Genomic DNA, 17,353 nt, shown 5'->3' on the forward strand with positions numbered 1-17,353 from the left:
GTACATTCATCAAACAACTCACAAACACGATATATATATATATATATATATATACATATATATATATATATATATTATACACCACTACACATCTTTCAAATGTCAGAACATAATTCAGATTTTTTTTTTTTACATATATCTACACTTGGGACTTACATGCCCAATCAAAAGATTCAAGGAACCAATTAAGGAAGAGTTCATAACAAAATGCAACTCTCCCCCAAAATAAATTTCAACGTTATCACGTCAGTTTGGCGGCTCCAACAAAAGACTTCCCTCCAAGTCACCTACTGCTGCTCATCTGCTCCCACGAACAAAAGTTTGAGATCATGATAGACACCAATCACACGGTACAAAAATTGCAAAGGTGAATTTATTATAAAAGATCAACAAACACCAAAAGACAATGATTAACAAGAAAACAATAACAATGACCACAATCATTCTTAACAACCCATCGGTTCAACGTACACTTAACAAACTAGTTATCAACTTTTCCATAATTGAAATCATATATGCTCAGAATGATGCATGTACTTGACTCAACTTTAAAATGCAATGTGGTACCATTTATCATGAAATAGCCTAAGTGTGTCCACATGACACTCTCACTTAGGAAAACTAGGCAGCAAGTGTCGAGGTTACCCTATCGTCCACAGGAAACTCCCCCCCCCCCCCTAATGGTGATCAACCTGAGTCTCAAGGAAGTTCCAAACCAAGTGACATGCCCCCAACTACAAGTATTTTTCCTCTTGAAAAACTACGAGTACTTGCTGACAAAGTTTGTAATATTTTCATGCAATATGAAGTATGAAACATGAGCATCACCAATGCACTGACCATGGATAGTTAAAGATTCTAAGCCATCCCCTTCTCTCTCCACGAATGCTTAAAACTCTTTAAAACACTCTATTTCCACCTCTAGGGATATCCAACATGGTCATTGATGGAGGTCATACCCGAATCAAATAAACATTAAAAATGCAGTATCTAGGAAGTGATCTAGGTCGTCTCCCAACGAGCAATGGTCAACCAAATGTTCATAACAGATTGTAATAAAACAGTAAAGAATTGGGGGGGGGGGGGGTTGTTTGTTTTTGTAAATTAAATAACAAGTAAATTTGAATTAGAAAATATCAGAATTAAAACATGTTGTTTCCCCTTGATTCACAAGCAAGTCTCTTATCCTAGGTTACGAGGATTTATCCTTTATCAGTTCATCCACTTAATCCAACCCTAAATTAAATTACTAAACGAAATTTAACATAAGGAATTCATTATGTGATTAAGCAACACATACACCAATTAATCATGAATGAAACTGATCATTAAGCATGAACGTAAATTAAGCGCAGAGATAATTAATCAAGCACTAAGCATGCATGGATTAATAGCAACAAATACAGAGTAATTGGTGAATAGGAAAAACTAATCAGAATTCAATAGTAATAATAAAACCTCAAAGAGAGCTGTGCTTGATCCTCGAGAGAAAACAATGCTGGAGACTTAGCCTTCCATTAATCAATAGAAAACGAAATTGTAGTAGAAAACGAAGAAAACTTGAATTATTCTCCAAAACGAAAAAGAGAGAGAGAGAGAGAGAAAGAGAACCTAAAACTAGAACATTGGTGCTGTTATATAGTTCTCAGCCCCAAAGCTTACAAATCTGTTTTAAGTCCAAGCCCATAAAAAAATAAAATCTAGATAAGATAAGATAAGATAAAATCTAAATGAAATAATATCTAGATGAAATAAAATCTAGACAAGATAAGATCTAGATGAAATAATATCTAGATGAGATAAAATCTAGATATGATAAGATAAAATCTAGATGAAATAATATCTAGATGAGATAAAATCTAGATAAGATAAGATTTGGTAGAATAAAATTGTCTGCTCTCTTCAAGTCCAAGCCCAATTCCAGATTCAAGCCTAATTACTTATAATTCTCCTGAAATTAAATTAAAAACACAAAATTAATCCAATAGGCCCAAATGATAAAACTGCATAATTAATTTGACGATTAAGGCTAATCAGTAGTTAAAATGGTGACAAAAAGGGTTAAGAAATATGAGAAAATGATTACACATCAAATCCCCTCACACTTAGCCTTTTGCACTCCTGGGCAAAAAAAAAAAACACAAAACAAAGCAAGGGACAAATCCAGAGACATTAAAGAGAAACAAACAGACACAACAACAATTACATATTTCTCAATGAATCTCAAGGAATGAAAAGAATGGGTAACATGCAACACGTAAAGAGTTAAAGAGTCAAGGCCGTCATGAAAATCATCCAAGCATCTCAAACATGGCAAGATAGTAAATCAACTCATGAATGAAAAGTGATAAAGCTTCACAAGATATGCACTCTATCTCTCAAGTGTCTAGGCTATTGTTTACTCTCAGAGCACCCATGAAAACAAACACCACATAGACTTAGCAAGACTCTAAAATTGACAACCACATAACAAGCACATGCACATGAGGATCAAAAGGTCTTTTAAGGTTGTAATGGGGCCAAGGACAAGGTAGATGAAAGTATGGGATGGTAGCTAAAACCCAAAGGAATAGAGGAGCATTGGGGAATAAGTGGGAAGTAAGAAAAAGTAATAAACCCCAAAACCAAAATTACAAATTAAGCTTTAAAAAGTAACCCAAACAAAATCAACCAAGTCCTCAAACCAATTCAAGTCTTCAAACCAAGACCTCATTTATTCAACCTCATTCTTTTTCTATTTTTTTTTAACGTGAACAATAGCAATTGAAAGCATTTGAAAAATAAAGCAACAATTAGGCAATATATGTATATACATCAAGCATGGCCAAAAAAAACATATCATCCAATGAAACATACCCCCCCCCCCCCCCCTTCACACTTATTCCCAAAACAATTTCCAAGCTCCCAAATTCCCTAAGGGGAGGGTGAAATCATGGTTTTTCACTTAAAAATTTGAATGAGCTTCAAAACAAAGAAAGGGGAACATAGGCTCAAAGGGGCTATCAAAGGAATTAATCAAGGTAGGCTCATTTGGCTTGAGGCTTATAGGAACAAAATGCCTAAATCATCTCCCAACATGCATGTGAAGCAAGAAGTATCAACAAGAGTAAAGCCAAGGCTATTGTGCAAGCAATCAATGGGGCAAAACACACCGAATAAAATAGATGATGATGGCTCAAATTCTCACCAAGGGTAAATCTATCACTTTCAATTCGAACTTTCAAAACTAACTTGACATGTAGAGAAAAACAAGGATTTCAATTCACAAAATGCCAAGAAACTCCTATTTCAAAAACAATTTCCCATTACCTGTACATAACCTATAAGAGAAATATGCAATGTTGTACACAAATTATAAAACCAAAATAAACCTAGAAAGCCTAAAAAAATTAAACTAGAAAACCTAATAAAATTAAACTAGAATACCCAACAAAATTAAAGAACAATCTTCTCCCCCCTCCCCCTCCCTCACACTTAAACAACACATTATCCTCAATGTAGCACAATCAGAAGATCAAGAACAATCAAAGCAATCAATAAATTTGGACAAGTGCAATAAAAGTAAAGAAGGAGACAAAAAAAGAAAACTCCCTAAGTCATGGCTGAAGAGAAGTAGGGTGAAGTAAGGAGGTCTCCTCCACCACTACACCCACTAAGGAGGGATTTGTGAGGAATGGTTTCAGCCGGTGTCCATTGACCTTGAATCCCTTATATGTTGATTCCCTTTTGATCTCAACTGTACCATAAGGAAAAACATTAGTCACCACAAAAGGACCAATCCACTTTGACCTCAACTTACCACTCATGAGTCCGAGCCTAGAGTTATACAATAAAACTTTCTGTCCAACCATGAAGTCTTTCTTAGCTATCAAACTATCATGGAACTTCTTGGTCTTCTCCTTGTAGAATTTGGAATTCTCATAGGCTTCTAAACGGATTTCATCTAGCTCACTTAGTTGCAACTTCCTTTCCTCTCCAGCTTGATCAATAGAGAAGTTGTAGGTCTTTACAGCCCAATAGGCTTTGTGCTCTATCTCTACAGGAATATGACATGCCTTTCCAAAGACAACCCGATAAGGAGACATTCCTATGGGTGCTTTATAGGCAGTCCTATGCGCCCAAAGAGCATCATCCAACCTGGTGCTCCAATCCTTTCTGTTCGGCTGCACAATCTTCTCCAAGATCCTTTTTATCTCTCTGTTTGAAATCTCAGCCTGCCCATTAGTTTGGGGGTGGTATGGTGTGGAAATTTTGTGCATGACCCCATACTTTTTGAGTAAGGCATACATGGATCTGTTACAAAAATGGGTGCCTTGATCACTAACGATGGCTCTAGGGACTCCAAACCTGCAAAACATATTAGATCTAACAAAATCTACAACAACCTTAGCATCGTTAGTTTTGGTGGGTTTGGCTTCCACCCATTTTGAGACATAATCAACAGCAAGGAGAATATAAACAAAACCAAAAGAGACAGGGAAAGGCCCCATAAAATCTATACCCCAGACATCAAACACCTCACATAATAACATGGGTTGTTGAGGCATTTGTTGTCTCCATGAAGGTGAGTCGCTTGCTCTCTGACAAGGCTCATAAGTGCTACATATTCTCCACGCATCCTTGAAGATGGTGGGCCAGTAGAAACCGCAATCAAGCACCTTGCGTTTTGTTCTTTGTATGCCAAGATGGCCACCTAGTGCGAAAGAATGACAAAATTGCAGGACCGAATCAATCTCATGGTCTGGAATGCATCTCCTAATAACCTGGTCACTGCATAACTTCCACAAATAGGGGTCATCCCAAATATAATGCTTAGCATCACTCTTAATTTTATCATTTTGAGCTTTAGATGCTAAGGGAGGAAAAACAAAAGCAACTAAATAATTCACAATATTAGCAAACCAAAGAGTGGGGAAGGAATTAGAAATACTATACAGAATGTACAAATGGTCATCCGAAAAATCATCCCGAATGGGTGAGTCATCAGACGCACGCTCAATCCTACTCAGATGGTCAGCCATGAGGTTCTGTGCACCTCTTTGATCACGAATCTCCAAATCAAACACTTGGAGCCAAAGCATCCACCTGATCAATCTAGGCTTTGATTCAGCCTTCTTCATCAGGTACTTCAGAGCTGCATGGTCAGTATAAACAATAACACGAGTACCAAGCAAATATGAACGAAATTTTTCAAGTGCAAAAACTATCGCTAGTAGCTCCTTCTCTGTGGTAGTGTAATATGCTTGAGCAACATCCAAAGTTCTAGAAGCTTAGTAGATCACCCGAGGCAGCTTATCAATCTTTTGAGCAAGGACAGCCCCCAATGCGTAATTGGATGCATTGCACATTAGCTCAAATGGGGTTGTCCAATCAGGTTCCTGAATGATAGGGGAGGTAGTCACCGCGCGCTTGAGGCAATCAAAAGCCTCTTTGCATTGGTCATCAAAATCAAACTCCACCTCCTTTTGCAGCAGATTGGATAATGGAAGGGTCACTTTGCTAAAATCCTTAATAAAGCGCCTATAAAACCCTGCATGACCTAGAAAAGAATGAACCTCTCGCACGTAAGAGGGGTAAGGCAATTGTGAAATACCATCTATTTTTGCAGGGTCTACCTCTATGCCCCTATTCGAAATGATATGCCCTAAAACTATACCTTGTTCTATCATGAAGTGACATTTTTCAAAATTAAGCACAAGGTTAGTTTCAATGCATCTATTAAGAACTCTATCTAGACTATCCAAACATGCATCAAAAGAGGATCCATAAACAGTAAAATCATCCATAAACACCTCTATGCAACTTTCTAAAAAATCACTGAAAATCCTAAGCATACACCACTGGAAGGTACCAGGGGCGTTGCATAGGCCAAAGGGCATCCTCCTATAGGAAAAAGTGTCAAAGGGATAGGTGAATGTGGTCTTTTCTTGATCCTCAAGAGCAATATGAATTTGTAAATAACCAGAAAAACCATCAAGAAAACAATAATGAGACTTACCTGCCAAGCGCTCAAGCATTTGATCAATGAATGGCAGGGGAAAATGATTTTTTCTGGTTACCTGGTTCAGCCTCCTATAATCAATGCAGACTCACCAGTTGTTTTGCACTCTTGTGGGGATAAGCTCATCATTTTCATTCTTGATCACTGTGAGGCCTGTCTTCTTAGGAACCACTTGGACTGGACTCACCCACTAGCTGTCAGAAATGGGGTAGATGATTCCAGCTTGTAAGAGCTTGGTCACTTCCTTTTTCACCACATCTAGAATGACGGGGTTGAGTCGCCATTGTGGTTGCCTCACTGGCTTAGCTCCATCCTCTAAAAGTATCCTATGCATGCAGGTAGATGGGCTAATATCAGGAATGTCTGCTAAAGTCCATCCAATGGCTTTCTTGTGCTTCTTGAGAACTAGCAACAACTTCTCCTCTTGCTCAGCAGCAAGAAAGGCAGATATGATCACTGGAAATTTTTCCTTGTCCTCCAAGTAAGCATATTTGAGGTTTGCTTGTAAGGGCTTCAACTCTGCTGTGGGTGGTGGCTGAACAGTGGGAGGAACCAGGGTAGGAGAAGAAAAAGGTTCCTTAGCCTGTACCTCATAAAGCAAGTCAGAAATATATGTACTTCCTGCAACATGGTTAGTGCATTCTGACTCTAAAAAATCAACATCATGAGGTACAACACCCAGAAAATCAGAACCAGACGCAAATTCAAATTCACTCTCAACATAAAAATCAGATACAGGATCATATTCAAACTCAGATTCAGATTCAATGCATAAGGAGTGACAAGTATGCAGATCAGATAAAAATGGATGTTTCCTACCATGAAGAACAGAATCAAAATCAAACATATAATCATCAACAATCCGATCAATTATCTCAGCACGAAAATTAGAATGATCCTCAGATGGATGTTTCATGGCATCAAGAATGTTAAAATGAACAACAATATCACCAAATTCCATAGACAATATGCCAGCATAAACATCTATCTTGGTTCGGGCTGTTTTCATAAATGGCCTGCCTAAAATAATTGGAACTGAACCATGGGAAAATCCCTCTTCCATATTAAGAACATAAAAATCAACAGGAAAAATAAGTTCACCAACTCGAACCAGCACATCCTCTATGAAACCTGCGAGGTAAGCAACACTTCTATTTGCCAAATGAATCACCACATTTGTAGATTGCAAAGGTCCAAGAGATAAAGAATTGAAAATGGACAGAGGCATGACACTAACTGATGCTCCTAGATCTAGCATGGCATTTTCAAATTTATTGTTCCCAATAATGCAAGGTATACAGAAAGTACCTGGGTCCTTACATTTCTCATAAATGTGAGGAACGGATTTACCTATCAATGCTGACACATTTCTGCCCATGCTAATCCGTTCATTGCCCTTGAACTTCCTTTTGTGGGTGCACAACTCCTTTAGAAACTTGGCATATCTTGGAATCTGCTTGATGGCATCTAGCAGAGGTATGTCCACCTCTACTTTTCTGAAGGTCTCCAAGATCTCCTTTTCCACTTCTTCCATCTTTTTGTTTGTAATTGCTCTAGGTGGGAATGGAAGGGGGATAGGAGGTTGCTATAAGTCATAATTACTAGAAGAAGGTCCACCTGCATGAAAATTTTTGTTAGGAAGCTTTCTCTTTTGTTCAACTATCTCATCCTCTTTTTTCAGGTGTAGAATGAAGCTTGACAGGTTCAGGTGTGGGTGCTGCTACTGGTGGAGGCACTTGAATTTGGTTGTCAGACCTCAAGGTGATGGCACTCACATATTTCGGATTCTGCACAGTTTGTGAAGGCAATTTGTCAGAATTTTGGGATTGAGCTTGATTCATCTGAGTAGCCATCTGCCTCATCTGATTTGTCAGACTCTGAATGGAGGCTCTTGTCTCTTGCTAAAATTGCATATTCTGGATGGTCATTTGCCTCACTAACTCTTCTAAGGAAGGTTGAGTAGGAGCCTCAGTTGCTTGTTGTCTTTGTTGTGACTGCTGATGTATTGGAGGAGGAACATATGGCTTGCTTGGACCAGCAGCATTCTGAAAAGGAGGGACAAGTTGTTGTTGTTGTGGAGGACTTGTCCATCTCAAATTTGGATGATTCCTCCAACCTGGATTGTATCTATTGCTTGAAAGGTCACAATTATTCTGTTGTTTTTGGTTTTGCTGCTGAGGAGGTCTATTATAAATGTTTGCAGCGTAAGCTTCAGGTTGCTCATTGACTCCATATTGCTACAAGAAGGACAGAGATCTGTATGGTGATCTGCTGAAGAACATAGACCACAGACTCTTGCAACAGGTGTAGATTTCTGATTCATGGCAAGCTGGGTTACTAGGTTGACCAAGGCATCAAGTTTTCCTCCAAGCTTTTTATTTTCAGTAGGTGAAGATGAATCTGTGGCCACCTCATGGACTCCTCTGAGGATAATAACATCATTTCTTGCACTGAATTGTTGGGAGTTGGAAGCCATCTTCTCAATCAAATTCCTAGCCTCAGCAGGGGTCATATCACCAAGAGCTCCACCACTCGCAGCATCAATCATACTCCTCTCCATGTTGCTAAGTCCCTCATAGAAATATTGAAGAAGGAGTTGCTCAGAAATATGGTGGTGAGGGAAACTTCCACACAATTTCTTGAATCTTTCCCAGTACTCATACAAGTTTTCTCCACTAAGTTGCCTGATGCCTGAAATATCTTTTCTGATGGCAATGGTCCTAGATGCAGGGAAGAGTTTCTCCAAGAACACCCTCTTAAGGTCATCCCAGCTAAAAATAGACCTGGGAGCAAGGTAGTACAACCAATCTTTTGTCACTCCCTCCAGAGAATAAGGAAAAGCCTTTAGAAAGATATGATCTTCTTGGACATCAGGGGGCTTCATGGTGGAACAAACAACATGGAACTCCTTAAGATGTTTATGAGGATCTTCACCTGCAAGACCATGAAACTTGGGCAGCAAATGTATTAGTTCAGTCTTGAGAACATATGGAACACCCTCATCAGGATATTGAATGCACAACCTTTCATAAGTGAAATCAGGTGCAGCCATCTCCCTAAGAGTCCTCTCACGAGGTGGAGGTTAAGCCATGTTCTCAGTATAAAAATTAGTAGTGGAATGCTCAAAATCAGAATATTCAGAATCACCCTCAACAGAATGCTCAAAATGCACAGAATGACCAGGATGCACACTATCCCTAACTAATCTATGAAAGGTTCTATCTATTTCAGGATCAAAGGGTTGTAAATCACCTGGATTGCCCCTAGTCATGCACTATATGCAGCAAATAATGTGTTTCTCAACAACACCTAACATGGGGGTAAAACTACAGCTATACTCAAATGATATCAAAATGAGGTGAAATTTTGTGAAGAAAAACCTAAAATCATGAAAAGATAGCACAAAAATTTTCAAACAAAAATTCAAAGTCTAACTATGAAAACTACCTAAGCAAAGTTTAGAAAAATAGGACAATAATACTTGAAAAAAAAAACATAGTAAACAGCTGATTTTTGGAGTTTAGGAGTCCCTAACCGGCTTCAGCAGGTTGCCATGATATGGGAAATTTTTTTCTACCCCAAATGCATATATAATAATAGTCGTTCTGATACCCGAAACAAAAGTTATGACCGTTTTAAGTTTTGCTAAAAACAAGTTCCAAAAATTTTCGTCTCTCTCAAATAATGCCACACCAAGTGCTCCTGGTATTTTTCACACAATATGGATCAAAAGAAGCTACCACACAAAAAATCAGCCAAAAATAACAACTATAATTATCAAAACAAAAATCGCTAATTAAATTGCAAAATTCTCAGTCGCTAATCACTATTAAGCACTGTTCACAGCAAAACAAAAGGTTGAATCAGTCGCTAAAACAAGGAATGCAACTGAAATGCAAAACAGAACGTTACACAAAATAAGATAACTAAACACTATTATAAACCTTTGGCCCACAGCTCCCCGGCAACGGCGCCAAATTTGATCGAGGTCGTACCAGAATCAAATAAACATTAAAAATGCAGTATCTAGGAAGTGATCCTAGGTCGTCTCTCAACGAGCAATGGTCAACCAAACGTTCATAACAGATTGTAATAAAACAGTAACGAATTGGGGGGTTGTTTGTTTTGTAAATTAAACAGCAAGTAAATTTGAATTAGAAAATATCAGAATTAAAACACGGTGTTTCCCCTTGATTCACAAGCAAGTCTCTTATCCTAGGTTACGAGGATTTATCCTTTATCAGTTCAACCACTTAATCCAACCCTAAATTAAATTACTAAGCGAAATTTAACATAAGACATTCATTATGTGATTAAGCAACACATACACCAATTAATCATGAATGAAACTGATCATTAAGCATGAACGTAAATTAAGCGTCGAGACAATTAATCAAGCACTACGCATGCATGGATTAATAGCAACAAATACAGAGTAATTGGTGAAGAGGAAAAACTTATCAGAATTCAATAGTAATAATAAAACCTCAAAGAGAGCTGTGCTTGATCCTCGAGAGAAAACAACGCTAGAGACTTAGCCTTCCATTAATCAATAGAAAACAAAATTGTAGTAGAAAACAAAGAAAACTCGAATTATTCTCCAAAACGAAAAAAAAAACTAAAAACGAAAAAGAGAGAGAGAGAACCTAAAACTAGAACCTTGGTGCTGTTATATAGTTCTCAGCCGCAAAGCTTACAAATTTATTTTAAGTCCAAGCCCATAAATAAAATAAAATCTAGATAAGATAAGATAAGATAAAATCTAGATGAAATAAAATCTAGATAAGATAAGACAAGATAAGATCTAGATGAAATAATATTTAGATGAGATAAAATCTAGATATGATAAGATAAAATCTAGATGAAATAATATCTAGATGAGATAAAATCTAGATAAGATAAGATTTGGTAGAATAAAATTGTCTGCTCTCTTCAAGTTCAAGCCCAATTCTGGATTCAAGCCCAATTACTTATAATTCTCCTGAAATTAAATTAAAAACACAAAATTAATCCAGTAGGCCCAAATGATAAAATTGCATAATTAATTTGACAATTAAGGCTAATCAGTAATTAAAATGGTAACAAAAAGGGTTAAGAAATATGAGAAAATGATGACACATTAGTCACCACACCCCCCATGTACATACATAGTTTACATCATCACAATAACATCATCAACATCGACATCATCTCATCTCAACATCATCATCAACATCACAAGCAATCACATTCTACATACATACATATAAATTCATCCTCGGGATTCACATTCCACAGGTCTTCAGGCAACACAAACCTCATACAACAACAATCTATATTATCACAAGACTCATATTTTTAAGGAAAATTCGAAATTAAAGAGGAAAATTATGGTATTCAAAACAAACTCTTATGCCCATTTAAAATTTAATAAAGAAGTAAATAGAAGAACAAATACAAAATTTTGTACAGAGTCTCCTCTATAATTAAGATTTTTCCCAAAAATTTCAATCAATATAACAACAACATCATTGACAATTTCAATCATCAATAACAAACATATCACATCCCATTAGTTAAAAACACAATTTTTCTTGAAAACCAGCATGCACATCAATAACAAATATATCGCATCCTATTAGTTAAAAACACGGTTTTTTTTTTAAACCAGCATGCACAGGGACAGACATACATCCCCATAATTGGGTTCCATGACCCCAACTATGGTATCAAAAGTTGTAAACAAACAATAAACTCCCCTCACCTATCTATATCTCTCTGTTAGTTCCTTGCAGCATTGTTCTAAGATCTCTTAGGTTCACGTTCGTTCATCCAAACGCAGAGCTCTATACACCAAATCAAAGATAATTCAGTATAGATTTCAAAGACAAGGTTAATATTAACTTTTGGGGTCAAATACCCATTCAATTTAAAAAGGGGCTAAATGGGTGTTTTGAGATTCATATCAAAGAGAGGTCATGTTGAAATTCTGATCACCCTACTGTGACCAGGGTTCAACAAATTTTATAAAAACAAAGTCTATTTTATAAAAAGACAACTTTTACAACATCTCTTTTTCAAGAGTTTTTCAAAGGAAGTGTAAAAACATCCAACAATGGTACCCAAGTCAGAAGAGATGCAAAGATAGGCTTCAACTAACAAAGAGAAGGCTTAGAAACCACAGTTACCTTGAATAAACCGCGAAGGAAGGATTAGAGGCTTAATTCTCTACCGAATCCTCGAATTGAGTTTTGAAGATTCCTCTCTAATTAAATTGTTCTTCTCCATGAGGTGGTCCGACGGCAAGCAAAGGCGGCTCATGGCGGTCACCGGTGGTGGTAGAGGAGGAGGTTGAGGAAGGGTTTAGGGTAAGAGAAGGAGGAAGAAATGGCTCTTTTATGTTTTTGTACATATTTTTAGCCTGCAACACTCGCCCAGGCGAAATTTGGCTCACCTGGGTGAGTTGATCCAGCTCAAATTCACCTAAGCGAGCTGATCCAGCTCAAATTTTACTACTTCGGTTAAAATATCATATCTCATACTCAAGAAGTTGTGTTACAAATCCCAACGGTCAGAATTTGAAAAATTGGGTTGTGAGCCTACAGTTCAAATTTGAAAGCGATCCAACGGTTAACAAATTTCGGATTGCGGTTTTTTTGGAACCGGTTTAAGTAAAACTTGAAATCTCATAATTTCAACCTTAGTCAATAAAAGTCCATATAACTCAATATCCACATCAAGCAGATCGCACATGGCTAATTCACACAATACCTTAAATCATCCAAATCAATCAATTAATCAAATAACACAAGAAAAATATCAAACATCTATTTTCAATTATCGAAATTTAAGGGCATTACAACTATCATATTGTTGAGATAAAATGCAAGATTTGATGGTTGATGCATGTTTTGAAATTGTGATGATTCTCTACTGATAAAATTATTGAAATGTGTGACCTATTTTATTATGATTATTGAATGATAAGACCGGAAAAGTGTGAATTCTGAAAATTATATTTGTGGCATGCGAATTTATTTTCTAGCATATATATGTCTGCATATTGTCATTTTTTTATCTGTACGCAATGTGGTTTGGGTTCGGGGGTGTTTGACCCTCGACAAATTGTTATGTTTGGTTAGATAACTATAATTACAACCATTATGATGCCCAATTGTTTGTGTGTGACAAGTGGTTCTACCACTTAAGGGGCTACGAGTGGTTTCCTGAGAGTAGTACGTAGGTTTGAGCCTCGTCTCTCTTTCTTATTTACTTTTTTTTATGTGTTCATTGATGCACATGATACGAGGACTGCACACGCGATGTGGTGGCAACATTCAAGAGGATTGGAAAGAAAGTAAAAGAACCCGTGGTTCTATTTCCTTCTATGAAAAGGTGAGATTATGTTGAGGAAGTGGATAATGGACAGAGATACACTGGGGTGTAGTGGGTAGAGATGTATGAAGAACTTAGGGGAATTAGCGAGTGGTGACTACCCGGCATTTGGTGCACTCATTTGGCGCGGGTAACTCACTTTGCTACTCCTGATGAGTTCTAAGACTATGCTTTTTGAGTTGGGAGATAAAGGATCGGTGTACGATGTATTTGTATGTAGCGATCACTCCCGACTATCATCCACACAATTTTTGTAAGACCATCAAGACTTGGGAGGATTGGAGGCAGTAATTGAACACTATTGTGAATTAAGTGTGATAATTACGCACTTAGGATGTGGGAGTGTTGTTTGTTTAGATAACAACACGCAGTGGTTACATAAATTGCATGTTTTGATTTTGTTTTACTATTGCTTGTTGTTTGTGGTGTTTGAGGAGCAAAGGACTCACCCTACAACTAACAACTTTCATGTAATGACGATGCCAAGTACACCGAGGCATCTACGGGCTCAGTGTAGCTTGCAAAGAGAGCGGGTATGGCCTTGCACCGTAACGTGAACTAGACTTTATACCTGCCATACTCGAGTCCACAAAGTGTCAGCTGATAGACTAGGTACAGAGTGCATCGAGTACACCCAGTGGAGGTTATAGAGGATCGAGGTGACCATTCAGACATGTCGTCCGAGGAGATGAAGGAGTATTGGGAACTATTGAGGCAGTTGAAATCGGCGTCTGAGGAGGAAAGTGACAATTCTTTCGAGAGCACTTATTAGTTAGTTATGTACTTTTAGTGTGATAAGTGATATGCTCTGGTCCTAACTTCTTTACTGTTATGATTTATTTTGAGAGATATTTTCTCCTCAAACATGTATTTTGTTGTAGCAGGGACGAAAAATATATTTTATTTATTATCACACTATTATAGGTTATCTCCATATATTTCTTTGTGACATTACAAGTTTTATTTTATTTATGTATGGAAATTGAATTACTTTACATCTGCATTTATTTTAATTGATGCAACTATTTATCATTTTCTGACTATCGCGTTTTGTTTTAAAAAGTAGTATAGGAAGATTTTTTTTTTATTCATAAGTAATGGTTAAAAAAAGTGACGTGTATTTCTAAAATAAATTAAATTAAAGTGTTTTCAAGCAATATTTTAGTTTAAAAATTTGAGGTGTTACACCGGCAAATTAAGTTTTCTCCATACTATGGTTAGCGATTCGAACTCATGTCAACATACTTAAAAACTCAATCATCTACCAATTATGATAGACTTTGTTGGTTGTTTCTTATCTTTACATTGAAAAGGTTTGATCTAGAATGACAATGTTAATTATTAAAGGCATAAATAAGTTTTTAGTCTCCGTCAAATAGTGTGTTTATCACTTTAGTCTTTTTATATATTTTTTTGTTTTAGTTCTTTAAAGATTTTTAAAAAAATTGTGATAGTCTCTATTGTCAAGTAATAGTGTTAACTGAAAACATAATAACGATGTTGGCAAATTATTAAATTGTCAAAAGAGCTTGACAGGGTAGTCACATAATTTTTTTGGTAAACTGTGTCTTTTAAATCCTTCATCAATTAGTATGATGTCATTAATTGTTTTAAACAAATGAGAATTTAAAAACATATTTTACCCGAAGAAAAACACGTGATTGGTCCTATTAAGTTCCTTGATGATGTGTCAAGTCAATGGACCATCAATTGTTGTTATGTCATCATTTTTAACTATTACTTGCAATTCACCAAAAATAGACATCATTGTTACTTGAGAACAAGGACTAAAATAAAATAAAAAATATACAATGGACTAAAACAGAAAAAAACATTATAGGACTAAAATAAAAAACTTCCTATTTCATGAGGATCAAAAACTAATTTAAGTCATTATTAAAATTTTATAAACTCCGAGGGATGCTAAAGTGGGAAAGCTAGGCATGTCTCTCACCATGAGAAAAATGTTTAGGATCATTACATTTATTTGATTTTGTAAAGACAAATATCACAAGAAAGGGGGGTTGAATTGTGATTTACAAATTTCGTAAACCTTTTTAACAAAGAAAGCTATTGTTTGAAAAGTTTAAAGTAACAAAACAAAGTTTTCACAACAAGCAGAGTCAAACGATACTTAACAGATTTTGCAAACACTTTTGAAGACGAAATCAAATTCAAATCCTTAGTTAGTAAGAACAAATAAGGAAAATAAATCAGACACAGAAATTTATATTGATTTGTCTCTACTACTAAGATTATGTTTAGCTATTGGCAAGTGACAATCCACCAAGTTTCCACAAACTTTTACAAAGTAAAGAGTATTTTTGGTTATCACTTCTAACTCTTGCAACAAATCTTATCCCTCAAGCTTTTACAACCTAAGTATTATTTGTTTACTAAGCCACTTTTGACTCTAAACAAATCAGAAGATTTGTTGATGTTTGTTTTGCACACAATCTTATAGTCTTAAAGACGGGTTTACAAATGAAGCACTAAGTTTTTTCTCTCAAATTTACCAGGTGTTTTGATAGTTTTGTAACTTAAGAAGTTACAGAGAGTAAGCTTGAAAAAGAGAAAGAATATGGATTTCAAATTTTGACTTGTATTCTCGTGACCACAACTCTTCAAAGCCTTCTTGTTTTTATAGCCAACTTCAAAAAGGATATTTTGTCTCTAAATGGTCCTCATCACTAATTTTTTTATTATTCTCTTACTTTCATGTCCTTTAACTAGGAGGATGTTCGAACGTTTTTTGCAAAATAAATCTCAGACATAGATCATTAATTTAATCTTAAATGTTTATCAAGCCTTAACACTTGTCTGATCTCGTCTAATCTATTAACATAGATGCACTGAATAGTCTGATGACATATAAGCCATAACTTTTAAACCTTATAATTATTTACATTTAATCAAAATTATTAAGACTCTCGATTCATCTTACGACTCAACAGATTTTAACTTCATGATTGAGATTTTTTTTGTTTTTATTAAATATTTTTTTAATTAACACAAAAATTAATTAATTTGACTTATATTTGAGTCTGGATGAATTATGATCTTACCTAAATAAATATATATCTACTATCTAACTTATTTAATAAGAATACATTTGTCAAAGAAAATACTATTCTATGGTAATAATGTAATTAAGGATTTTCTAAGTATATATTATCTTAAAAGATAAATAATACAAGAAACAAAGTGATTTAACCACATAATTACCCAAATGTTTTTTGGGGTTATACAATTTATTTATTCACCATAAATGAAGAAATAAATAAATAAAATAATACATTCGTGCATCTAGATCGACCTTTTTTACGTAGGGCAAGGCATTGAATGCGCGTCGTTATCGTCAGGACAAGGCACATGATTCATGACGCATGCTCTTACAAGTTTGCATGGGTCCATGCGTTTCCGGATATTCTCATTTCTCAGTGGGCCTTTTCTTTTCTTTCTTGTCTGCTTAAAATCAACGGGGGCTCCCCCTTAATATTTCTCGATGCATTTCATTCATTCCATTGCTCCTTCACAATCACATGACCCTCTTTGGTCTTCGCCATTGCTTTCAACCCTTCTTCAATTTCATGTTCATGCTTCCTTATAAACAATTTAACAGCTAACCTTTCAACATTATTGTTACTATTAGTCTAGAAAGTTGGACTAAATGCAAAGAACTCCTTTAATTAACTTAGAACTTCAATTTGTTTTGAAACTCATCAATAACACCTTTATGCATGTGCATAGAGCCCATAGGGTATTAGGTGAGCTCAATAAATTACATTATTGGCATAATTATGAGTTTAAAGTTCGGTTTTCCGCACATGACATATTTGGAGAGGAATTCTTATATGTTGTCCTAGAAAGTTTGACTTGTTAGGGTAATTATTCTTATAATTGAGCCTTTTTTAAATATTGGGATTGTGAACATATAAAATAGATCATAAATAAATTCAATTAATAAAATGTTGCAAA

Source organism: Glycine max, chromosome 19 (assembly GCF_000004515.6).
Source record: "Glycine max cultivar Williams 82 chromosome 19, Glycine_max_v4.0, whole genome shotgun sequence".
NCBI classification, from domain to species: Eukaryota; Viridiplantae; Streptophyta; class Magnoliopsida; order Fabales; family Fabaceae; genus Glycine; species Glycine max.